A 25,106-nucleotide genomic window follows, 5' to 3' on the forward strand; every position below is an offset into this window, starting at 1 on the left:
TTAATGCAATTACTATTGTTCTTCTATTCAATTCCGCTTGTTCTTATTCTAAGATATTCATTCGCACTCAAGAACTTGATGAATGTGATGATTATGTGACACTCATCATCATTCTCACTGATGAACAAAGTGACTGACAACCACTCTTGTTCTACAAGCAACCAAGGCTCTAATGTTTATCTCTTGGGTTCTTTAACCGGAATCTTCGTGGTATAAGCTAGAACTGATGGCGGCATTCAAGAGAATCCGGAAGGTCTAAACCTTGTCTGTGGTATTCTGAGTAGGATTCAATGATTGAATGACTGTGACGTGCTTCAAACTCCTGAGGGCGGGGCGTTAGTGACAGACGCAAAAGAATCACTGGATTCTATTCCGGCCTGATTGAGAACCGACAGATGGATAGCCGTGCCGTGACAGGGTGCGTTGAACATTTCCAATGAGAGGATGGGAGGTAGCCACTGACAACGGTGAAACCCTACATACAGCTTGCCATGGAAAGGAGTAAGAAGGATTGGATGAAGACAGTAGGAAAGCAGAGAGACGGAAGGGACAACATCTTCATACGCTTATCTGAAGCTCTCACCAATGATATACATAAGTGTCTCTATCTTTATCTTTATGTTTTATTCATCATCTATACCCATTTGAGTCTGCCTGACTAAGATTTACAAGGTGACCATAGCTTGCTTCATACCAACAATCTCCGTGGGATCGACCCTTACTCGCGTAAGGTTTATTACTTGGACGACCCAGTGCACTTGCTGGTTAGTTGTGCGAAGTTGTAGTGATCACAATTTCGCCCACCAAGTTTTTGGCGCCGTTGCCGGGGATTGTTTCGAGTATGGACAACTGACGGTTCATCTTGTTGCTTAGATTAGGTATTTATTTTCAGAGTTCTTAAGAATGAATTCTAGTGTTTCAAGGTGATGATCTTATCATCACCAAAGCTGATTGATTCTCATCAATTTAGCTCTTGAATGCAATGTCCTGCTGAAGCTTGGCTGGCCATGTCTAATTCCTTTAGACTAAAGCTTTAGACTAACATTGCATGATTCCTGGAATTCTCATTAAGAATTTTGATACCTTTATTTTCTTTTTTCACTTAATTTTCGAAAAAGCACAAAAAAATTTTACAAAATCATAAAAACCAAAAATATTTTATGTTTCCTGTTTGAGTCTAGTGTCTCATGTTAAGTTTGGTGTCAATTGCATGTTTCTATTCTTCTTGCATTCATGTGTCTTCATTAATCTTCAAGATGTTCTTGATGATTTCCTTGCTCTGATCTTTGAGTTCTCTTGACTGAGTGTTTTGTTGTTTCTCATGTGCATTCTCATTTTGTTAGTGTCAGTAGTATACAAACTGCTAAGTTTGGTGTCTTACATGCATTGTTATTTGATTTTAGTTGCATTTTGATTATTCCTCATTATTAAAAATCCAAAAATATTTTTAATTTGTGTCTTTTCAAGTCAATAATATAGAGAATTGAAGATTCAGAACATACTGCAGAGGAATTATACAGAAAAAGCTGGGCGTTCAAAACGCCCAGTGAAGAAGGACAGACTGGCGTTTAAACGCCAGCCAGGGTGCCTGGTTGGGCGTTTAACGCCCAAAAAGGTAGAGCATTGGGCGTTAAACGCCAGAATGTGCACCATTCTGGGCGTTTAACGCCAGGATGGCACAAGGGGGAAGATTTTGTTTTCAAATCAATTTTTTTTTCAAGTTTTCAAAGTTTTTCAAAATCAAATCTTTCTCAAATCAATTCTTTTCAATCAAATGTTTTCAAAATCAATTTCTTTCCTTTTTCAAAGATACTTGCTATCAATTAATGATTTGATTCAACATTTCAAGTATGTTGCCTTTTCTGTTGAGAAAGGTTTAATGTTTGAATCATATCTTTTCTTGTTAGCCAAGTCATTAATTTTAAAATCAAATATTTTTAAAATTGTTTTCAAATCATATCTTTTCAATCACATCTTTTTAAAAGCATAATTTTTCAAACATATCTTTTTAATCACATCTTTTTCAAAATAGTTTTCAATCACATCTTTTTAAATTCTAATTTCAAAATCTTTTTCAAAAATCACTTGATTTCTTTCCCACTCTTGATTTTCGAAAATCAATTAAAGTTTTTCAAAATGTTTTTAAAATCTTTTTAATTTAATTTCCGAAATTTCTTTCCCTCTTCTTACATCCTTCTATTTATGGAGTACCACTCCTCCTCAGTGCACAATTCGAACTCTATCTCACTAAGTTCGAATTCTCCACTTCTTCCTTCTATTTTTCTTTTCCTCTGACACCTCAAGGAATCTCTATACTGTGACATAGAGGATTCCATATTTTCTTGTTCTCTTCTCTTTCATATGAGCAGGAACAAAGACAAAGGCATTCTTGTTGAAGCTGACCCTGAACCTGAAAGGACCTTGAAGCGAAAGCTAAGAGAAGCTAAGGCACAACTCTCTGTAGAGGACCTAACAGAAATCTTCAAAGAAGAAGACATGGCAGCCGAAAACAACAACAATGCAAACAATGCAAGGAAGGTGCTGGGTGACTTTACTGCACCTACTCCCGACTTCTATGGGAGAAGCATCTCTATCCCTGCCATTGGAGCAAACAACTTTGAGCTTAAGCCTCAATTATTTTCTCTAATGCAACAGAATTGCAAGTTTCATGGACTTTCATTGGAAGATCCTCATCAGTTTTTAGCTGAATTCTTGCAAATCTGTGACACTGTCAAGACTAATGGGGTTGACCCTGAGGTCTACAGACTAATGCTATTCCCTTTTGCTGTAAGAGACAGAGCTAGGACATGGTTGGACTCACAACCTAAAGAAAGCCTGAACTCTTGGGAAAAGCTAGTCAATGCCTTCTTGGCAAAGTTCTTTCCACCTCAAAAATTGAGTAAGCTTAGAGTGGAAGTCCAAACCTTCAGACAGAAGGAAGGCGAATCCCTCTATGAAGCTTGGGAAAGATACAAACAATTGATCAGAAAGTGTCCCTCTGATATGCTTTCTGAATGGAGCATCATAGGTATTTTCTATGATGGTCTCTCTGAACTATCCAAGATGTCTTTGGATAGCTCTGCTGGAGGATCTCTTCATCTGAAGAAGACGCCTACAGAAGCTCAAGAACTAATTGAAATGGTTGCAAATAACCAATTCATGTACACTTCTGAAAGGAATCCTGTGAACAATGGGACAAATCAGAAGAAAGGAGTTCTTGAGATTGATACTCTGAATGCCATATTGGCTCAGAATAAGATATTGACTCAACAAGTCAATTTGATTTCTCAAAGCCTGTCTGGAATGCAAAATGCACCAAGCAGTACTAAGGATGCTTCATCTGAAGAAGAAGCTTATGATCCTGAGAACCCTTCAATGGAAGAGGTGAATTACATGGGAGAACCCTATGGAAACACCTATAATTCTTCATGGAAAAATCACCCAAATTTCTCATGGAAGGATCAATAGAGACCTCAACAAGGTTTCAACAACAATAATGGTGGAAGAAACAGGTTTAGCAATGGCAAGCCTTTTCCATCATCTTCTCAGCAACAGACAGAGAATTCTAAGCAGAACCACTCTGACTTAGCAACCATGGTCTCTGATCTAATCAAAACCACTCAAAGTTTCATGACTGAAACAAGGTCCTCCGTTAGAAACTTGGAGGCACAAGTGGGACAGCTGAGCAAGAAAATTACTGAACTCCCTCCTAGTACTCTTCCAAGCAATACAGAAGAAAATCCAAAAGGAGAGTGCAAGGCCATCAACATGGCCGAATTTGGAGAGGAAGGAGAGGCAGTGAACGCCACTGAGGAAGACCTCAATGGACGTCCACTGGCTTCCACTGAGTTCCCTAATGAGGAACCATGGGAATCTGAGGCTCAAAATGAGACCATAGAGATTCCACTGGACTTACTTCTGCCATTCATGAGCTCTGATAAGTATTCTTCCTCTGAAGAGGATGAGTATGTCACTGAAGAGCAAGTTGCTAAATACCTTGGAGCAATCATGAAGCTAAATGACAAGTTATTTGGAAATGAGACTTGGGAGAACAAACCTCCTTTGCTCACCAAAGAACTGGATGACTTGTCTAGGCAGAAATTACCTCAAAAGAAACAAGACCCTGGGAAGTTTTCAATACCTTGTACCATAGGCACTATGACCTTCAAGAAGGCTCTGTGTGACTTAGGGTCAAGTGTAAACCTCATGCCTCTCTCTGTAATGGAGAAGCTAGGGATCTTTGAGGTACAAGCTGCAAGAATCTCACTAGAGATGGCAGACAATTCAAGAAAACAAGCTTATGGACTTGTAGAGGATGTTTTGGTGAAGATTGAAGACCATTACATCCCTGCTGATTTCATAGTCCTAGAGACTGGGAAATGCATGGATGAATCCATCATCCTTGGCAAACCCTTCCTAGCCACAGCAAAGGCTGTGATTGATGTGGACAGAGGAGAATTGAACATTCAAGTGAATGAAGGATCCTTTGTGTTTAAGGCTCAAGGATATCCCTCTGTCACCATGGAGAGGAAGTATGAAAGCTTCTCTCAAGGCAGAGTCAAACAGAGCCCCCACAGTCAAACTCTAAGTTTGGTGTTGGGAGGCCACAACCAAACTCTAAGTTTGGTGTTGAACCCCCACATTCGAACTCTAAGTTTGGTGTTGGGAGGTTACAACATTGCCCTGAGCATTTGTGAGGCTCCATGAGAGCCCACCGTCAAGCTACTGACATTAAAGAAGCGCTTGTTGGGAGGCAACCCAATGTTATATTTTATCTATTTTCCTTTGTTATTTTATGTTTTCTGTAGGTTGATGATCATGAGAAGTCACAAAATCAATTAAAAAAGTAAAAACAGAATGAAAAACAAGAAGAAAAATAGCACACCCTGGAGGAAGAACCTACTGGCGTTTAAACGCCAGTGAGGCTAGCAGATGGGCGTTTAACGCCCAGTCTGGCACCATTCTGGGCGTTTAACGCCAGAAAGGGGCACCAGACTGGCGTTAAACGCCAGGAAAGGGCAAGAACCTGGCGTTAAATGCCAGAAAGGGGTACCAGCCCGGCGTTTAACACCAGAATTGGCTCAAAACGCATTTTTGCATGCCATTTGGTGCAGGGATGACTTTTCCTTGACACCTCAGGATCTGTGGACCCCACAGGATCCCCACCTACCCCCACCACCCTCTTTCTTCTTCACCCATTCACCAATCACCTCAACACCTCTTCCCCAAAAACCCTTCACCTATCAAATCCCATCTTTCTCTTCACCACTCACATCCATCCTTCATAAAACCCCACCTACCTCACCCTTCAAATTCAAACCACTTTCCCTCCCAAAACCACCCATACATGACCGAACCATGAGCCCCCCCTCTCCTATATAAACCCTTCTTCACTCCTTCACTTTCACACAACCTAAAACACCACTTCTTCCCCTCTTTGGCCGAACACAAAGCCATTCCGTTCTTCCTCATTTCTTCTTCTTCTACTCTCTTCTTTCTTCTTTTGCTCGAGGACGAGCAAACCTTTTAAGTTTGGTGTGGTAAAAGCATTGCTTTTTGTTTTTCCATAACCATTTATGGCATCTAAGGCCGGAGAAACCTCTAGAAAGAGGAAAGGGAAGGCAAAAGCTTCCACCTCCGAGTCATGGGAGATGGAGAGATTCATCTCAAGGGTGCATCAAGACCACTTCTATGAAGTTGTGGCCTTGAAGAAGGTGATCCCCGAGGTCCCTTTTTCACTCAAAAAGAGTGAATATCCGGAGATCTGACATGAGATTCAAAAAAGAGGTTGGGAAGTTCTCACCAACCCCATTCAACAAGTCGGAATCTTAATGGTTCAAGAGTTCTATGCCAATGCATGGATCACCAAGAGCCATGATCAAAGTGTGAACCCGGATCCAAAGAATTGGCTTACTATGGTTCGGGGGAAATACTTGGATTTTAGTCCGGAAAATGTAAGGTTGGCGTTCAACTTGCCTATGATACAAGGAGATGAACATCCTTACACAAGAAGGGTCAACTTTGATCAAAGGTTGGACCAAGTCCTCACTGACATTTGTGAAGAGGGCGCCCAATGGAAGAGAGAGTCAAGAGGGAAGCCGGTTCAATTGAGAAGGCATGACCTCAAACCCGTGGCTAGAGGATGGTTGGAGTTTATCCAACTCTCAATCATTCCCACTAGCAACCGGTCCGAAGTTACTCTAGACCGGGCCATCATGATTCATAGCATCATGATTGGAGAAGAAGTGGAAGTTCATGAGGTTATAGCCCAAGAACTCTATAAGGTGGTGGACAAGTCCTCTACCTTGGCAAGGTTAGCCTTTCCTTATCTCATTTGTCACCTCTGTTATTCAGTAGGAGTTGACATAGAAGGAGACATCCTCATTGATGAGGACAAGCCCATCACTAAGAAAAGGATGGAGCAAACAAGAGACCCCTCTCATCATGAGATCCCTGAGATGCCTCAAGGGATGCACTTTCCTCCACAAAACTACTGGGAGCAAATCAACACCTCCCTAGGAGAATTGAGTTCCAACATGGGACAACTAAGGGTGGAGCACCAAGAACATTCCATCCTCCTCCATAAAATTAGAGAAGATCAAAGAATCATGAGAGAGGAGCAACAAAGACAAGGAAGAGACATTGAGGAGCTCAAGCACTCCATAAGACCTTCAAGAGGAAGAACAAGCCGCCATCACTAAGGTGGACCCGTTCTTTAATTTCCTTGTTCTTTATTTTTCTGTTTTTCGAATTTTAGTGCTTATGTTTATCTATGTTTGTGTCTTGTGATCATTAGTGTCTTAGTGTCTATGCCTTAAAGTTATGAATGTCCTATGAATCCATCACCTCTCTTAAATAAAAAAATGTTCTTAATTGAAAAAGAAAAGAATTGCATGAATTTTGAATTTTATAACAGTTTAATTATTTTGATGTGGTGGCAATACTTTTTGTTTTCTGAATGTATGCTTGAACAGTGCATATATCTTTTGAATTTGTGGTTCATGAATGTTGGCTCTTGAAAGAATGATGAAAAAGGAGACATGTTACTGAGGATCTGAAAAATCATAAAAATGATTCTTGAAGCAAGAAAAAGCAGTGAATACAAAAAAAAAGAAGGAGAAAAACGAAAAAAAAAGAAAGAAAAAGAAAGAAATAAAGTTGTGATCCAAGGCAAAAAGAGTGTGCTTAAGAACCCTAGACACCTCTAATTGGGGACTCTAGCAAAGCTGAGTCACAATCTGAAAAGGTTCACCCAATTATGTGTCTGTGGCATGTATGTATCCGGTGGTAATACTGGAAGACAGAGTGCTTTGGGCCACGGCCAAGACTCAATAAGTAGCTGTGTTCAAGAATCATCATACTTAACTAGGAGAATCAATGACACTATCTGGATTCTGAGTTCCTAAAGAAGCCAATCATTCTGAATTTCAAAGGATAGAGTGAGATGCCAAAACTATTCAGAGGCAAAAAGCTAAAAGCCCCGCTCATCTAATTGATACTGATCTTCATAGATGTTTTTGGAATTCATTGCATATTCTCTTCTTTTTATCTTATTTGATTTTCAGTTGCTTGAGGACAAGCAACAATTTAAGTTTGGTGTTGTGATGAGCGGATAATTTGTATGCTTTTTGGCATTGTTTTTAGTATGTTTTTAGTATATTTAGTTGAGTTTTTAGTATATTTTTATTAGTTTTTAGTTAAAATTCACTTTTCTGGACTTCACTATGAGTTTGTGTGTTTTTTTGTGATTTCAGGTATTTTCTGGCTGAAATTGAGGGACCTGAGCAAAAATCTGATTCAGAGACTGAAAAGGGCTGCAGATGCTGTTGGATTCTGACCTCGCTGCACTCGAAGTAGATTTTCTGGAGCTACAGAAGCCCAATTGGCGCGCTCTCAACGGTGTTGGAAAGTAGACATCCTGGGCTTTCCAGCAATATATGATAGTCCATACTGTGCCCAAGATTTGATGGCCCAAACCGGCGTTCAAAGTCACCCTCAGAATTCCCAGCGTTAAACGCCGGAACTGGCACCAAAATGGGAGTTAAACGCCCAAACTGGCACAAAAGCTGGCGTTTAACTCCAAGAAGAGTCTCTACACGAAAATGCTTCAATGCTCAGCCCAAGCACACACCAAGTGGGTCCGGAAGTGGATTTTTATGTCATTTACTCATCTCTGTACACCCTAGGCTACTAGTTCTCTATATATAGGACCTTTTACTATTGTATTAAAAATCTTCTGATCTTTGGAATCCTTTGTTCTTTAGATCTTTTGATCATTTTGGGATCTTTTGATCATGTTTTTATGATTGAACTCACATTGGGAGGCTGGCCATTCGGCCATGCCTAGACCTTGTTCTTATGTATTTTCAACGGTGGAGTTTCTACACACCATAGATTAAGGGTGTGGAGCTCTGCTGTACCTCGAGTATTAATGCAATTACTATTGTTCTTCTATTCAATTCCGCTTGTTCTTATTCTAAGATATTCATTCGCACTCAAGAACTTGATGAATGTGATGATTATGTGACACTCATCATCATTCTCACTGATGAACAAAGTGACTGACAACCACTCTTGTTCTACAAGCAACCAAGGCTCTAATGTTTATCTCTTGGGTTCTTTAACCGGAATCTTCGTGGTATAAGCTAGAATTGATGGCAGCATTCAAGAGAATCCGGAAGGTCTAAACCTTGTCTGTGGTATTCTGAGTAGGATTCAATGATTGAATGACTGTGACGTGCTTCAAACTCCTGAGGGCGGGGCGTTAGTGACAGACGCGAAAGAATCACTGGATTCTATTCCGGCCTGATTGAGAACCGACAGATGGATAGCCGTGCCGTGACAGGGTGCGTTGAACATTTCCAATGAGAGGATGTGAGGTAGCCACTGACAACGGTGAAACCCTACATACAGCTTGCCATGGAAAGGAGTAAGAAGGATTGGATGAAGACAGTAGGAAAGCAGAGAGACGGAAGGGACAGCATCTTCATACGCTTATCTGAAGCTCTCACCAATGATATACATAAGTGTCTCTATCTTTATCTTTATGTTTTATTCATCATCTATACCCATTTGAGTCTGCCTGACTAAGATTTACAAGGTGACCATAGCTTGCTTCATACCAACAATCTCCGTGGGATCGACCCTTACTCGCGTAAGGTTTATTACTTGGACGACCCAGTGCACTTGCTGGTTAGTTGTGCGAAGTTGTAGTGATCACAATTTCGCCCACCACCAAACAAAACAAGGCATATCATAGCATCACAAATTCACAAGTCCAGAGACACAACCAAAGACAAACATAGCTAAAACCAGAATCATAAAAACACAATTATGCAATTCACAGATTCACAAATTAGACAGAACTTCCAGCAAATTTTTGCTTCAAAAGTAACAAAGGTAAATTTCTGCATTTTATTTTAACTAAATTATTTGAACTAATGTTTCAAGTCAAATTACCAAAATCACAGGCATAAGTGCATAACCATCGAAGCCATAAAATTTTCTTTGTTATACAATCTACACAAATTACAATGATCAAACATGGCATAATCCCACTCATAATTAGCATAATATATAATAAACAACCAATCGAGCAATTATTTTAACAGAAAAAATATTAAAAGCCAAATTACATGATTTCTTCAACGCAGCATGAATCGAATCGTCAAATTCTATGTGTGATAAACCCTAGGGTTCGATATTAGAAGAGCATGCTGAAAGGGGGAAAAAAAGAAAACTAGGTGGAACTTACCTGGTTGAAAATTAGGGTTTGTGAAGGGTGAATTGAATGGAATCAAATGTTGGTGACTCCTCTTTTAGTCCTGGAAGAAACGAAGAATGATGTTCATGGAGGACAACCCAGCTCCTGGTGCTTGGAGGAGATGTGGCTACTGGGCGTGGAAGACGATGAGGAAGTGAGGAACAGACAGAGCCCTACCAAGGTGAGGGAGGCGCGATGAGGAAGGTCGGAAGAGGAAGGACCGCGCCGAGAAGCGAGAAGAGGGAAGCGTGAAGACTGATGAGGAAGGACCACCGAGAGGGTGCTATTTGGCGACGTCAGTGGCTGAGAGGACAACGGCTCTGTGGAGTGTGGGAGGAGGAATTTTCGGCGCAGTGGAATGGTCGAAGACTCGAGGGGAGACTGGAGAGTGGAGAGAGTTGGGGAGTGGAGACTAGGGTTGCTGAGTGTGGGAGTGGCGGCTAGTTACTTGGGGTTGGGGGGTTTTATATTTAGGGTTTTTTAAGTTACCGGTTCGGTTTGGTTCGGTTCGAGTTTTCACTATTAAAACCAAAAACCGAACCGAACCGTAGAAAAAACAGCAAAATATCATTTTTTCGATTTTTTCGGTTTTCGGTTTGTTCAGTTTTCGGTTTGTTTGGTTCGGTTGGTCGGTTTTATTTGGTTTGGATCGGTTTTGAACACCCCTAATGGACAATGAAAGGGAGCAGTATAGTAAGTTGTAGAATTATTTGTTTGAGAATTTAAGGTGCAATCTAGGATCCCAAACACAATTGTGTGTCAATCTTATTCTATAGTCTCCCTTGTTTTTGATAAAGTTTATATATGATTAGAAACATGTAAGCAAGGTTTCAAGAGTGATGCAGGCTTCTGTTATACTTTGATGGTTGTTTTCTCAAAACATACTATGGTGGGCAACTCCTAACAGCAGTGGCTCATGATGCAAATAACCAATTTTATGTGGTTGTTTATGATGTTGCAAAGTCTAAAACTAAGGAGTCTTGAAAATGGTTTCTCACTCTACTTCAAGAAGACTTAGAAAATGTCATGAACCATAGTTAGAACTTGATGTTCGACCAACAAAAGATAAAATTGTGTATGGCCTTAGTTAGTTTCTATTTGAGTTAAACTATTATTTACGGTATGATTTTAGTTAGTTTTTTTTTACTGATTGGACTAATAATTGTTTACTATTATTTAACTTCTTAATGTAGTGGTTGCTACTTGTATTGAAAGAAGTCTTACCAAATGTGTATCATTAAAACTGTGTGATGCACACTTGAAAAAATTCCATCAATCGATTCAAGAATTTATACATAAGAGAGGTGGTATGGGATTGTGGTAAGTGCACTGCTATACCAGAATTCAAAGAACAAATGGAGAAGCTTAAAGGAGTTAATCAGGATGCATGGGAGTACCTATCCAAATTTGAGCTAGCTACTTGGATCAAAGCATGCTTCTCACATGGACCAAAGTTAGACAACTTCGCAAATAACATGTGTGAGGTGTTTAATGAAAAGACTGTAAGCTACAAAGCCAAGCCTATTCTCACCATGTGTGAAAAAATTAGGTGCTATCTGATGAGGAGAATAGTTAAGCACAAGGAGCTACTAGTCAACCATTATGGTAAACTTGCACTTGTTCAGCAAGAGAGGATGGAACAACTCATTAGGCCTAGCGACAAATGATGTGCAAAGTGGATAAGCAACAATGAACATTAGAGGTTTGAAGTGAATTGCAAAGCAACCGATGTGGAGCATATCTCATAAGGCATACTTGCTCATGCAACAAATGACAATTCACTAGTTAACTTGTATTGTTTATTAAGCATATTTTCAATCATTTAGTTGCTTATTAATACTTTATTATCTTGTTTAATTTTAGGCATATGTCGTGTTTTCATGCAATTACTGCAATCAAGAAGAGACATGATCATCCACAAGAATATATACATCCCTGGCTATTGATGAACGGATATTTTATATGCTTTTTGGGGGTAATTTCATGTAGTTTTTAGTATGTTTTAGTTAGTTTTTAGTATATTTTTATTAGTTTTTAGGCAAAATTCATATTTCTGGACTTTACTATGAGTTTGTGTGTTTTTCTGTGATTTCAGCTATTTTCTGGTGGTGCACGAAATTGTGATCACTACAACTTCGCACAACTAACCAGCAAGTGCACTGGGTCGTCCAAGTAATAAACCTTACGCGAGTAAGGGTCGATCCCACGGAGATTGTTGGTATGAAGCAAGCTATGGTCACCTTGTAAATCTTAGTCAGGCAGACTCAAATGGGTATAGATGATGAATGAAACATAAAGATAAAGATAGAGATACTTATGTATATCATTGGTGAGAGCTTCAGATAAGTGTATGAAGATGCTTTCCCTTCCGTCTCTCTGCTTTCCTACTGTCTTCATCCAATCCTTCTTACTCCTTTCCATGGCAAGCTTATGCAAGGGTTTCACCGTTGTCAGTGGCTACCTCCCATCCTCTCATTGGAAATGTTCAACGCACCCTGTCACGGCACGGCTATCCATCTGCCGGTTCTCAATCAGGCCGGAATAGAATCCAGTGATTCTTTTGCGTCTGTCACTAACGCCCCGCCCTCAGGAGTTTGAAGCACGTCACAGTCATTCAATCATTGAATCCTACTCAGAATACCACAGACAAGGTTAGACCTTCCGGATTCTCTTGAATGCCGCCATTAGTTCTTGCCTATACCACGAAGACTCTGATCTCACGGAATGGCTGGCTCGTTTGTCAGGCGAGCACTCGGTTGTCAGGCGATCAACCATGCATCGTGTATCAGGAATCCAAGAGATATTCACTCAATCTAAGGTAGAACGGAGGTGGTTGTCAGTCACACGTTCATAGGTGAGAATGATGATGAGTGTCACGGATCATCACATTCATCAAGTTGAAGAACAAGTGATATCTTGGAACAAGAACAAGCTGAATTGAATAGAAGAACAATAGTAATTGCATTAATACTCGAGGTACAGCAGAGCTCCACACCTTAATCTATGGTGTGTAGAAACTCCACCGTTGAAAATACATAAGAACAAGGTCTAGGTATGGCCGTGAGGCCAGCCCCCAAATGATCTAAGAACTAGATGTCCGAAGATGAAAATACAATAGTAAAAGGTCCTATTTATAGAGAACTAGTAGCCTAAGGTGTACAAAGATGAGTAAATGACATAAAAATCCACTTCCGGGTCCACTTGGTGTGTGCTTGGGCTGAGCAATGAAGTATTTTCGTGTAGAGACTCTTCTTGGAGTTAAACGCCAGCTTTGGTGCCAGTTTGGGCGTTTAACTCCCATTTTGGTGCCAGTTCCGGCGTTTAACGCTGGAAATTCTGAGGGTGACTTTGAACGCCGGTTTGGGCCATCAAATCTTGGGAAAAGTATGGACTATCATATATTTCTGGAAAGCCCAGGATGTCTACTTTCCAATGCCGTTGAGAGCGCGCCAATTGGGCTTCTGTAGCTCCAGAAAATCCACTTCGAGTGCAGGGAGGTCAGAATCCAACAGCATCTGCAGCCCTTTTCAGTCTCTGAATCAGATTTTTGCTCAGGTCCCTCAATTTCAGCCAGAAAATACCTGAAATCACAGAAAAACACACAAACTCATAGTAAAGTCCAGAAAATTGAATTTTAACTAAAAACTAATAAAAATATACTAAAAACTAACTAAATCCTACTAAAAACATACTAAAAACAATGCCAAAAAGCGTATAAATTATCCGCTCATCACAACACCAAACTTAAATTGTTGCTTGTCCCCAAGCAACTGAACATCAAATAAGATAAAAAGAAGAGAATATACTATAGATTCCAAATTATCAGTGAAACTTAGCTCCAAATTAGATAAGCGGGACTAGTAGCTTTTTGCCTCCGAACAGTTTTGGCATCTCACTTTATCCTTTGAAATTCAGAATGATTGGCTTCTTTAGGAACTCAGAATCCAGATAGTGTTATTGATTCTCCTAGTTAAGTATGATGATTCTTGAACACAGCTACTTATTGAGTCTTGGCCGTGGCCCAAAGCACTCTGTCTTCCAATATTACCACCGGATACATACATGCCACAGACATATAATTGGGTTAACCTTTTCAGATTGTGACTCAGCTTTGCTAGAGTCCCCAATTAGAGGTGTCCAGGGTTCTTAAGCACACTCTTTTTGCCTTGGATCACAACTTTATTTCTTTCTTTTTCTTTCTTTTTCTCTTTCTTTTCTTTTTTCGTCTCTCTCTCTTTTTTTTTTTGTATTCACTGCTTTTTCTTGCTTCAAGAATCATTTTTTTATGATTTTTCAGATCCTCAGTAACATGTCTCCTTTTTCATCATTCTTTCAAGAGCCAACAATTTTAACATTCATGAACAACAAATTCAAAAGACATATGCACTGTTTAAGCATACATTCAGAAAACAAAAAGTATTGTCACCACATCAAACTAATTAAGCTAGTTTTAAAGATGAATTCGAAATCCTGTACTTCTTGTTCTTTTGTGATAAAAACAGTTTTCATTTAAGAAAGGTGATGGATTCATAGGAAATTCATAACTTTAAGGCATAGACACTAAGGCACTAATGATCATAAGACACAAACATGGATAAACATAAGCATAAAACTCGAAAAAAAACAGAAAAATAAAGAACAAGGAGATTAAAGAACGGGTCCACCTCAGTGATGGCGGCTTGTTCTTCCTCTTGAAGGTCTTATGGAGTGCTTGAGCTCCTCAATGTCTCTTCCTTGTCTTTGTTGCTCCTCTCTCATGATTCTTTGATCCTCTCTAATTTCATGGAGGAGGATGGAATGTTCTTGGTGCTCCACCCTTAGTTGTCCCATGTTGGAACTCAATTCTCCTAGGGAGGTGTTGATTTGCTCCCAATAGTTTTGTGGAGGAAAATGCATCCCTTGAGGCATCTCAGGGATTTCATGATGAGGAATTTCCTCATGCTTGCTCCATCCTTTCCTTAGTGATGGGCTTGAGGTCATGCCTTCTCAGTTGAGCCGGCTTCCTTCTTGAGTTTCTCTTCCATTGAGCGCCCTCTTCACAAATGACTGTGAGGACTTGGTCCAACCTTTAATCAAAGTTGACCCTTTTTGAGTTTGAAAGGGATCTCGGGGATCACCTTCTTCAAGGTCACAACTTCATAGAAGTGGTCTTGATGCACCCTTGAGATGAATCTCTCCATCTCCCATGACTCGGAGGTGGAAGCTTTTGCCTTCCTTTTCCTCTTTCTAGAGGTTTCTCCGGCCTTGGATGCCATAAATGGTTATGGAAAAACAAAAAGCAATGCTTTTACCACACCAAACTTAAAAGGTTTGCTCGTCCTCGAGCAAAAGAAGAAAGAAGAGAGTAGAAGAAGAAGAAAGGAATGGCTTTGTGTTCGGCCAAAGAGGGGAAGAAGTGGTGTTTGGGTTGTGTGAAAGTGAAGAAGTGAAGAAGGGTTTATATAGGAGAGGGGGGCTCATGGTTCGGTCATGTATGGGTGGGTTTGGGAGGGAAAGTGGTTTGAATTTGAAGGGTGAGGTAGGTGGGGTTTTATGAAGGATGGATGTGAGTGGTGAAGAGAAAGATGGGATTTGATAGGTGAAGGTTTTTTGGGGAAAAGGTGTTGAGGTGATTGGTGAATGGGTGAAGAAGAAAGAGGGTGGTGGGGTTGGTGGGGATCCTGTGGGGTCCACAGATCCTGAGGTGTCAAGGAAAAGTCATCCCTGCACCAAATGGCATGCAAAAACGCGTTTTGAGCCAATTCTGGTGTTAAACGCCGGGCTGGTGCCCATTTCTGGCATTTAACGCCAGGTTCTTGCCCTTTCCTGGCGTTTAACGCCAGTCTGGTGCCCCTTTCTGGCGTTAAACGCCCAGAATGGTGCCAGACTGGGCGTTAAACGCCCATCTGCTAGCCTTACTGGCGTTTAAACGCCAGTAGGTTCTTCCTCCAGGGTGTGCTATTTTTCTTCCTATTTTTCATTCTGTTTTTGCTTTTTCAATTGATTTTGTGACTTCTCATGATCATCAACCTACAGAAAACATAAAATAACAAAGGAAAATAGATAAAATATAACATTGGGTTGCCTCCCAACAAGCGCTTCTTTAATGTCAGTAGCTTGACAGAGGACTCTCATGGAGCCTCACAAATGCTCAGAGCAATGTTGGAACCTCCCAACACCAAACTTAGAGTTTGAATGTGGGGGTTCAACACCAAACTTTAGAGTTTGGTTGTGGCCTCCCAACACCAAACTTAGAGTTTGACTGTGGGGGCTCTGTTTGGCTCTGATTTGAGAGAAGCTCTTCATGCTTCCTCTCCATGGTGACAGAGGGATATCCATGAGCCTGAAACACAAAGGATTTTTCATTCACTTGAATGATCAGTTCACCTCTATCAACATCAATCACAGCCTTTGCTGTGGCTAGGAAGGGTCTGCCAAGGATGATGGATTCATCCATGCACTTCCCAGTCTCTAGGACTATGAAATCAGCAGGGATGTAATGGTCTTCAACCTTTACCAGAACATCCTCTACAAGTCCATAAGCTTGTTTCTTTGAATTGTCTGCCATCTCTAGTGAGATTCTTGCAGCTTGTACCTCAAAGATCCCTAGCTTCTCCATTACAGAGAGAGGCATGAGGTTTACACTTGACCCTAAGTCACACAGAGCCTTCTTGAAGGTCATGGTGCCTATGGTACAAGGTATTGAAAACTTCCCAGGATCTTGTCTCTTTTGAGGTAATTTTTGCCTAGACAAGTCATCCAGTTCTTTGGTGAGCAAAGGAGGTTTGTTCTCCCAAGTCTCATTTCCAAATAACTTGTCATTTAGCTTCATGATTGCTCCAAGGTATTTAGCAACTTGCTCTTCAGTGACGTACTCATCCTCTTCAGAGGAGGAATACTCATCAGAGCTCATGAAAGGCAGAAGTAAGTCCAATGGAATCTCTATGGTCTTATTTTGAGCCTTAGATTCCCATGGTTCCTCATTAGGGAACTCATTGGAGGTCAGTGCACGCCCATTGAGGTCTTCCTCAGTGGCGTTCACTTCCTCTCCTTCCTCTCCAAATTCGGCCATGTTGATGGCCTTGCACTCTCCTTTTGGATTTTCTTCTGTATTGCTTGGAAGAGTACTAGAAGGGAGTTTAGTAATTTTCTTGCTCAGCTGTCCCACTTGTGCCTCCAAATTTCTAATGGAGGATCTTGTTTCATTCATGAAACTTTGAGTGGTTTTGATTAGATCAGAGACCATGGTTGCTAAGTCAGAGTGGTTCTGCTTAGAATTCTCTGTCTGTTGCTGAGAAGATGATGGAAAAGGCTTGCCATTGCTAAACCTGTTCCTTCCACCATTATTGTTGTTGAAACCTTGTTGAGGTTTCTCTTGATCCTTCCATGAGAAATTTGGATGATTTCTCCATGAAGAATTATAGGTGTTTCCATAGGGTTCTCCCATGTAATTCACCTCTTCCATTGAAGGGTTCTCAGGATCATAAGCTTCTTCTTCAGATGAAGCATCCTTAGTACTGCTTGGTGCATTTTGCATTCCAGACAGACTTTGAGAAATCAAATTGACTTGCTGAGTCAATATTTTGTTCTGAGCCAATATGACATTCAGAGTATCAATCTCAAGAACTCCTTTCTTCTGATTTGTCCCATTGTTTACAGGATTCCTTTCAAAAGTATACACGAATTGGTTATTTGCAACCATTTCAATTAGTTCTTGAGCTTCTGCAGGCGTCTTCTTCAGATGAAGAGATCCTCCAGCAGAGCTATCCAAAGACATCTTGGACAGTTCAGAGAGACCATCATAGAAAATACCTATGATGCTCCATTCAGAAAGCATGTTAGAAGGACATTTTCTGATCAATTGTTTGTATCTTTCCCAAGCTTCATAGAGGGATTCACCTTCCTTCTGTCTGAAGGTTTGGACTTCCACTCTAAGCTTACTCAATTTTTGAGGTGGAAAGAACTTTGCCAAGAAGGCATTGACTAGCTTTTCCCATGAGTCCAGGCTTTCTTTAGGTTGTGAGTCCAACCATGTCCTAGCTCTGTCTCTTACAGCAAAAGGGAATAGCATACGTCTGTAGACCTCAGGGTCAACCCCATTAGTCTTGACAGTGTCACAGATTTGCAAGAATTCAGCTAAGAACTGATGAGGATCTTCCAATGGAAGTCCATGGAACTTGCAATTCTGTTGCATTAGAGAAACTAATTAAGGCTTAAGCTCAAAGTTGTTTGCTCTAATGGCAGGGATAGAGATGCTTCTCCCATAGAAGTCGGGAGTAGGTGCAGTAAAGTCACCCAGCACCTTCCTTGCATTGTTGTTGTTTTCGGCTGCCATGGGTTCTTCTTCTTTGAAGATTTCTGTTAGGTCCTCTACAGAGAGTTGTGCCTTAGCTTCTCTTAGCTTTCGCTTCAAGGTCCTTTCAGGTTCAGGGTCAGCTTCAACAAGAATGCCTTTGTCTTTGTTCCTGCTCATATGAGAGAGAAGAGAACAAGAAAATGTGGAATCCTCTATGTCACAGTATAGAGATACCTTGAGGTGTCAGAGGAAAAGAAAAATAGAAGGAAGAAGGAGAAGAATTCGAACTTAGTTAGATAGAGTTCGAATTGTGCATTGAGGAGGAGTGGTACTCCATAAATAGAAGGATGTGAGAAGAGGGGAAGAGATTTTTCGAAAATTAATTAAAAAGATTTTAAAAACATTTTGAAAAACTTTAATTTGATTTTCGAAAATCAAGAGTGAGAAAGAGATCAAGTAATTTTTGAAAAAGATTTTGAAATTAGAAATAAAAAAGATATGATTAAAAACTGTTTTGAAAAAGATGTGATTAAAAAAGATATGATTAAAAAGTTATGGTTTTAAAAAGATATGATTGAAAAGATATGATTTGAAAACAATTTAAAAAAAAAAGATTTGATTTTAAAAAATAATGACTTGCCTAACAAGAAAAGATATGATTCAAACATTAAACCTTTCTCAACAGAAAAGGCAACATACTTGAATTGTTCAATCAAATCATTAATTGTTAACAAGTATCTTTGAAAGAGGAAAGAAATTGATTTTGAAAACATTTGATTGAAAAGATTTGATTTGAAGAAGATTTGATTTTGAAAAACTTTGAAAACTTGAAAAAAAATTGATTTGAAAACAGAATCTTCCCTCTTGTGCCATCCTGGCGTTAAACGCCCAGAATGGTGCACATTCTGGCGTTTAACGCCCAATGCACTACCTTTTTGGGCGTTAAACGCCCAACTAGGCACCCTGGCTGACGTTTAAACGCCAGTCTGTCCTTCTTCACTGGGCGTTTTAAACCCCCAGCTTTTTCTGTATAATTCCTCTGCTGCATGTTCTGAATCTTCAGTTCCCTATACTATTGACTTGAAAATAGAACCAAGATCAAATAAACAATGCATGCAAGACACCAAACTTAAAATTAGACACTAGACTCAAACAAGAAACATAAAATATTTTTGGTTTTTTATGATTTTGTAATTTTTTGTGCTTTTTTTTCGAAAATTATATGAAAATAGAAAACAAAGGTTTCAGAATTCTTAATCTGAATTCCAGGAATCATTGCAATGCTAGTCTAAGACTCCGGTCCAGGAATTAGACATGGCTTCACAGCCAGCCAAGCTTTCAAAGAAAGCTTCGGTCCAAAACACTAGACATGGCCAATGGCCAGCCAAGTCTTAGCAGATCATTGCTCCAATAGCAAGATTGATAGAAATCAACAAGCTCTTGTGATGATCAGTTGAAACCTCGGTCCAATAAGATTAGACATGGCTTCACAGCCAGCCAGACTTCAACAGATCATCATGAAACACTAGAATTCATTCTTAAGAACTCTGAAGAAAAATACCTAATCTAAGCAACAAGATGAACCGTCAGTTGTCCATACACAAAACAATCCCCGGCAACGGCGCCAAAAACTTGGTGCACGAAATTGTGATCACTACAACTTCGCACAACTAACCAGCAAGTGCACTGGGTCGTCCAAGTAATAAACCTTACGCGAGTAAGGGTCGATCCCACGGAGATTGTTGGTATGAAGCAAGCTATGGTCACCTTGTAAATCTTAGTCAGGCAGACTCAAATGGGTATAGATGATGAATGAAACATAAAGATAAAGATAGAGATACTTATGTATATCATTGGTGAGAGCTTCAGATAAGTGTATGAAGATGCTTTCCCTTCCGTCTCTCTGCTTTCCTACTGTCTTCATCCAATCCTTCTTACTCCTTTCCATGGCAAGCTTATGCAAGGGTTTCACCGTTGTCAGTGGCTACCTCCCATCCTCTCATTGGAAATGTTCAACGCACCCTGTCACGGCACGGCTATCCATCTGTCGGTTCTCAATCAGGCCGGAATAGAATCCAGTGATTCTTTTGCGTCTGTCACTAACGCCCCGCCCTCAGGAGTTTGAAGCACGTCACAGTCATTCAATCATTGAATCCTACTCAGAATACCACAGACAAGGTTAGACCTTCCGGATTCTCTTGAATGCCGCCATCAGTTCTTGCCTATACCACGAAGACTCTGATCTCACGGAATGGCTGGCTCGTTTGTCAGGCGAGCACTCGATTGTCAGGCGATCAACCATGCATCGTGTATCAGGAATCCAAGAGATATTCACTCAATCTAAGGTAGAACGGAGGTGGTTGTCAGTCACACGTTCATAGGTGAGAATGATGATGAGTGTCACGGATCATCACATTCATCAAGTTGAAGAACAAGTGATATCTTAGAACAAGAACAAGCTGAATTGAATAGAAGAACAATAGTAATTGCATTAATACTCGAGGTACAGCAGAGCTCCACACCTTAATCTATGGTGTGTAGAAACTCCACCGTTGAAAATACATAAGAACAAGGTCTAGGCATGGCCGTGAGGCCAGCCCCCAAATGATCTAAGAACTAGATGTCCGAAGATGAAAATACAATAGTAAAAGGTCCTATTTATAGAGAACTAGTAGCCTTAGGTGTACAAAGATGAGTAAATGACATAAAAATCCACTTCCGGGTCCACTTGGTGTGTGCTTGGGCTGAGCAATGAAGCATTTTCGTGTAGAGACTCTTCTTGGAGTTAAACGCCAGCTTTGGTGCCAGTTTGGGCGTTTAACTCCCATTTTGGTGCCAGTTCCGGCGTTTAACGCTGGAAATTCTGAGGGTGACTTTGAACGGCGGTTTGGGCCATCAAATCTTGGGCAAAGTATGGACTATCATATATTGCTGGAAAGCCCAGGATGTCTACTTTCCAACGCCGATGAGAGCGCGCCAATTGGGCTTCTGTAGCTCTAGAAAATCAACTTTGAGTGCAGGGAGGTCAGAATCCAACAGCATCTGCAGTCCTTTTCAGTCTCTTGAATCAGATTTTTGCTCAGGTCCCTCAATTTCAGCCAGAAAATACCTGAAATTACAGAAAAACACACAAACTCATAGTAAAGTCCAGAAAAGTGAATTTTAACTAAAAACTAATAAAAATATACTAAAAACTAACTAAATCCTACTAAAAACATACTAAAAATAATGCCAAAAAGCGTATAAATTATCCGCTCATCATCTGGCTGAAATTGAGGGAGCTGAGCAAAAATCTGATTCAGGCTGAAAAAGGACTGCTGATGCTGTTGGATTCTGACCTCTCTGCACTCAGAAAGGATTTTTTGGAGCTACAAGAGTCCAATTGGTGCGCTCTCAATTGGGTTGAAAAGTATACATCCAGATCTTTCCAGCAATAGATAATAGTCCATACTTTGCTCGAAGATAAACGACGTAAACTGGCGTTTAACGCCAGTTCCATGTTCCTTTCTGGCGTTAAACGCCAGAAACAGGTTACCAGTTGGAGTTAAACGCCCAAAACAGGTCACAACCTGATGTTTAACTCCAGAAACAGCCTAAGCACGTGAGAAGCTCAAATCTCAGTCCCAGCACACACCAAGTGGGCCCCAGAAGTGGATTTCTGCACTATCTATCTTAGTTTACTCATTTTCTGAAAACCTAGGTTACTAGTTTAGTATTTAAAGAACTTTTAGAGACTTATTTTGTACCTCATGACATTTTAGATCTGAACTTTGTACTTTTTGATGGCATGAGTCTCTAAACTCCATTGTTGGGGGTTAGGAGCTCTGCAGCGTCTCGATGAATTAATGCAATTATTTCTGTTTTCTATTCAAACACGCTTGTTTCTCTCTAAGATATTCATTCGCACTTCAATATGATGAATGTGATGATTCGTGACACTCATCACTATTCTCAATCTATGAACGCGTGCCTGACAACCACCTCCGTTCTACCTTCGATTGAATGAGTATCTCTTGGACTCCTTAATCAAAATCTTCGTGGTATAAGCTAGAATCCATTGGCAGCATTCTTGAGAATCCGGAAAGTCTAAACCTTGTCTGTGGTATTTCGTGTAGGATTCAGGGGTTGAATGACTGTGACGAACTTCAAACTCACAAGGGTTGGGCGTAGTGACAGACGTAAAAGTATCAATGGATCCTATTCCAGCATGAGTGAGAATCGACAGATGATTAGCCGTGCGGTGACAGCGCACCTGGACTATTTTCACTGAGAGGATGGATGGTAGCCATTGACAACGGTGATCCACCAACACACAGCTTGCCATAGGAGGAACCTTGCGTGCGTGAAAAAGAAGACAGGGAGAAAGCAGAGATTCAGAAGACAAAGCATCTCCAAAACTCCAACACATTCTCCATTACTGCGTAACAAATACTCATTCATGCTCTTTCACTTTTTACAACTGAAACTAAAGGACCCTATTGGTATCCTGATAAAGAATAATAAGATAACCATAGCTTGCTTCAAGCCGACAATCTCTGTGGGATCGACCCTTACTCACGTAAGGTATTACTTGGACGACCCAGTGCACTTACTGGTTAGTTGTGTGAAATTACATAGTGTGAGTGTAATTTTCGTGCACCAAGTTTTTGGCGCCGTTGCCGGGGATTGTTTGAATTTGAACAACTGACGGTGAATCTTGTTGCTTAGATTAGGAAAATTTTGTCTTTTGGGTCAGAGTCTTTTATTTTTTTTTCAAAAATTTTTCAAAAATATTATTTTTCTTTATTAATTTTTAGTTTTTATGTGAGTTTAGTGTCATGTTTTAAGTTTGGTGTCAATTGCATGCTTTTCTTTGTCTTTCAATTTTCGAATTGCATGTTCTTTGTTCATCTTTCACCTTCAAGTTGTTCTTGTCTATTTTCCTTGTTTGATCTTTAGTTTGTCTTGTTTTGTGTCTTTTCTTGTTTTTCTTGTGCTTTTTCAAACTATCAATTTTCAAGAAAATTTTTATTTATTAAAAATATCTCTTTAAAACACGTTACATTTATAGCTCAATTGGCTAGAGCATTGTGTTTGTGTTCTTGGTAATTGGGTATCTTCCTTTTAAAACTTTTTTAAAAATAATTTTTCTTTGATTAAATCTTGTGCCAAACTTTAAGTTTGGTGTTCTCTTGTTAATTTTCTTTAGTTTTCGAAAATTTTAATTTGGTTTTCTAAAAATTTTAAGTTTGATGTTCTTTCTTTTGTTCTTGGTGTTCTTGTGAGTCTTCAAGGTGTTCTTGAGTCTTCTTTGTGTTTTGATCTTAAAATTAAGTTTGGTGTGTCTTGGTGTTTTTCCTCCAAAATTTTTGAAAACAAGGAGCATTGGATTTAAAAATTTTAAGTCTTGTATCTTTTGTGTGTTTTTCTCTTTCATAATAAAATTCAAAAATAAAAAATATCTTTTCTAACTTCTTTTTAAGCAATCATTTCGAATTTTTTTTAAAAAAAATTTCAGACTTCAATTTCAAAATTTTTCAAATCTTATTTTTTAAAGATTTTTAAAAATCATATCTTTTTAAAAAATATCCTAACCACTTTCTCTCTCCTCACTTTTTCGAAAATCCTCATAAAATATTTTCAAATCTTTTTTTATTTTATTTTTATTTTTATTTTAGTTTTTATTTTATTTTATTATTTCGAATTTTTTTGAAAATATAATAAAATAAATAAAACTTTTATCTACATCATCTCCCTTACTCCATCATGGACCTAAGTGGAAATGAACAGTCCAGAAGGACTCTGGGGTCATATGCTAACCCCACTACTGCTTCATAGTATCTGTATACCCTCCATCGGAGTTAGTAGTTTTGAGTTGAATCCTCAGTTCATTATCATGGTGCAGTAAAGTTGCCAGTATTCTGGTCTTCTACAGGAAGAACCTACAGAGTTTCTGGCACAATTTTTACAAATTGCTGACACAGTACATGATAAGGAAGTAAATCAAGATGTCTACAGATTATTACTGTTTCCATTTGCTGTAAAAAACCAAGCTAAGAGGTGGTTAAATAACCAACCTAAGGCTAGCATAAGGACATGGAAACAACTGTCAGAAAAATTCCTGAATCAATATTTCCCTCCAAAACAGATGACACAGCTAAGGCTGAACATCCAAGGCTTTAAACAAGGAGATAATAAATTCTTTTATGATGCCTGGGAGAGATACAGGGAGATGCTAAGAAAATGCCCCTCTAAAATATTTTCAGAGTGGGTGATGAATGGATTTTTGATGGTTTAGAATTCACAAATGAATTCTCGTTGCAAGTATAGTTTCTAAACCAATCACTAATCCTTTCATACAAAAAGTTGTTTGTCACTAAAACAAACCCCTAAAATTTATAAACCGAAGTATTCAAACCTCGGGTCGTTCTCCCTAGGAATTACAATAAAGTGTCTTGTTATTGGTTATGAGTTATTTTGGGGTTTTGGATAAGAAGCATGAAAAGTAAATGGCAAGGAAAATAAACTAACAACTATAAAAGGCTCTTGGCAAGGTATGAAAATTAGAAATCCTATCCTAGTTATCCTTCTCAATCGTGATGAGAATTGTTCATTGCTACCACTTAGTTAACCCTTACTAAATAAAGTAAAGTCAAGTGGATGAATTGACTTGAGCCACAAGTCCTAGCTAACTCCCAAGGAAAGATTAGCCTTAGTGCACTCCAAACCAATTAGCAATCTCTCCAATTATCAATCAACAAAGGAATTAGATAACTCAAGTGTCACTAATTACTCCACCTAGGCCAAGAGGAACAAAATCTATACTATGTCTAGAAGAGGCATTTCAACAAACACATCAAGGGCAATAAAAGTAAACAACATAAATTGCAAGAATTAAAGAGAGATCTAACTACAAAGGCAAGAGATCAACAATATAAAAGCAAAGAAGAACAATTATTATGAATTACCTCTTATTGAATTGAAAGAAAATGGAAGGAACAATAGTAGATCTACAACAAAGCATAAGAACAACATAAAGGAAATTACAACAAAAGAATAGAGGAAGATGAATGTAACAACAAGGAATTG

The 25,106-nt window shown here is 39.4% G+C and overlaps 2 non-coding genes across 2 annotated transcripts; one reads left to right on the forward strand and one right to left on the reverse strand.

Moving 5' to 3' along the window:
* Positions 1-2,901: 2,901 nt before the first annotated feature.
* On the reverse strand, positions 2,902-3,009 carry LOC130938595 (small nucleolar RNA R71). Its single transcript, XR_009069754.1, has one exon. It is a non-coding gene; the product is annotated as a small nucleolar RNA R71 (small nucleolar RNA).
* Positions 3,010-17,573: 14,564 nt separating this feature from the next.
* On the forward strand, positions 17,574-17,681 carry LOC130937221 (small nucleolar RNA R71). Its single transcript, XR_009068449.1, has one exon. It is a non-coding gene; the product is annotated as a small nucleolar RNA R71 (small nucleolar RNA).
* The last annotated feature ends 7,425 nt before the right edge of the window (positions 17,682-25,106 follow it).

Source organism: Arachis stenosperma, chromosome 6, assembly GCF_014773155.1.
Source record: "Arachis stenosperma cultivar V10309 chromosome 6, arast.V10309.gnm1.PFL2, whole genome shotgun sequence".
Classification (NCBI taxonomy): Eukaryota; Viridiplantae; Streptophyta; class Magnoliopsida; order Fabales; family Fabaceae; genus Arachis; species Arachis stenosperma.